The following is a 1,689-nucleotide window of genomic DNA, read 5'->3' as shown; positions in this document are numbered from 1 at the left end:
AAGTAACAGTCTCACGTGCGCACAGCAGCAGAGTAGTTTCGTTTTGAGTGAAAACAGGGCGGAAAAGCTGGGAGGTTTTAACAGAGTGGTAAGGGAATTATACAAATTAATATATGAATGAATTATTTATATGAATGTACCTCTGAAGGTTCTGACTGTCTTCAGAAACGATTCGATGGTATTTTGTTTTCATCTTCGCTCCATGTAATACCTAAAGGAAGTGTTCTTAATCGCAATACTGCTTTGTCCACTGAGGTTACGGGAAACAGCTCTAATTCAGCTTTTCCATAAGCGCCCTGGTCCTCTCTCGTCCAACACTGTAGTCACTCCTCCTTTATCCTTCCGGAGCTCCTCCGTGAGACTCGAGACCGGTGAGTGGGTGCAGGTGTCCCTCATTAGCAATCACTCCACCGGCCTCGCTCCGTTCCCACGGCTCTCGGCCCCGCCCCCACTCGTCACAGTAATGTTATTGTTTTAGTGATTATGCAAACAGAAAGTCATTTTATTTGTTGTTTGTTGATTTTTAAATCTAAAACTTGGTGAAGTGATTTATGTGTCTGTACTTTTTTAACATCTCCAGCACATTTTAACAATACCGTGATAATACGGATAACCGTGATAATTTTGGTCACTATAATCGTGATAAGAAATTTTCATACCATTACATCCCTAACTGGAATAGACAAGTAATTAATATCAAATATCTTCCATTTGGAACAAAAAGACAATTCGTTTGTGTATTTCTTCTTCACTAACAAATATTGTCAAATATAGTCACTTTGCTTCCACTTTGTACCGCTCACGTACTTTGATCTGAAATTTCGTGAATACAGACAAACAGCATAATACAAGCAGTCAGACATCCCATAGTCTAACCCTAACCAGTCAAGTGTGATGACCAGAACTAACTCTTGTATAATGGTGAATGTTGTATTTTTTGGAATTGGCATATTGTAGTGGCATCCAGTTTTAATTAATCATTTTGTAACAATATTATGCTTTCTTAAATAGACTTTCATGCTGTTTATTTCTAACTGAAATATGAAGTTCTGCTTCAGATGTGCTATTCGGTTTGGTTTATACACATTTTACTTATATAAACATTGTACTATTACATTTCCAGTATATTTCCATTGTACTATTATTAAACCCATAGGGTCCCCTCTTTCAGCTGTTTTTCTCCCACAGCACCGAGTATTTTTAGTGTCTGCGTTCAGTTCACAGCTGAAATGCTGTTCTGCCGATCTTTAAATCTGGTAGGTGACAGAGATTTCCAGCAAGCATCAGAGAGTTGCTTGGGGCTGAGAGCAGCCAGCTGTTCCTGACCATATGTACTAGCCATTCTCACACTCTGCTGACACTAGCAATGCTGTTTTAATACAACAGTGTTCCATAGTATTACCTGTCAGCACTAGGGTTGTACCGATAGACAATAGTATCGTGTATCAACGATAGTCAGAGATATCGCCAATGGCTGATGTCTTTGATGATATCAAGAAGATTATTATTATCAGGGATGCACCAATCCGATACTCGGTATCGGTATCAGCTTCGATACTGCCATTTTCTGCTGGATCGGGTATTGGTCAGACGAGACCGATCCAAATCCGATATTGTGCGTATACTATTCTGTGTTATTGATAAGCCACACGAAAGGCACAAAAACATTATAAAGCACCATAAAGTTTC

The 1,689-nt window shown here is 39.2% G+C and overlaps 1 protein-coding gene across 1 annotated transcript in view; it reads left to right on the top strand.

The window, feature by feature from the left end:
• Positions 1 to 1,689, top strand: part of LOC107733098 (striatin-3-like) — a 34,981-nt gene that overhangs the window by 8,576 nt on the left and 24,716 nt on the right. The window lies entirely within an intron of this gene.

Source organism: Sinocyclocheilus rhinocerous, unplaced genomic scaffold, assembly GCF_001515625.1.
Source record: "Sinocyclocheilus rhinocerous isolate Xijiao unplaced genomic scaffold, SAMN03320098_v1.1 scaffold8, whole genome shotgun sequence".
NCBI classification, from domain to species: Eukaryota; Metazoa; Chordata; class Actinopteri; order Cypriniformes; family Cyprinidae; genus Sinocyclocheilus; species Sinocyclocheilus rhinocerous.
This window is presented reverse-complemented; position numbering and strand designations above follow the sequence as displayed.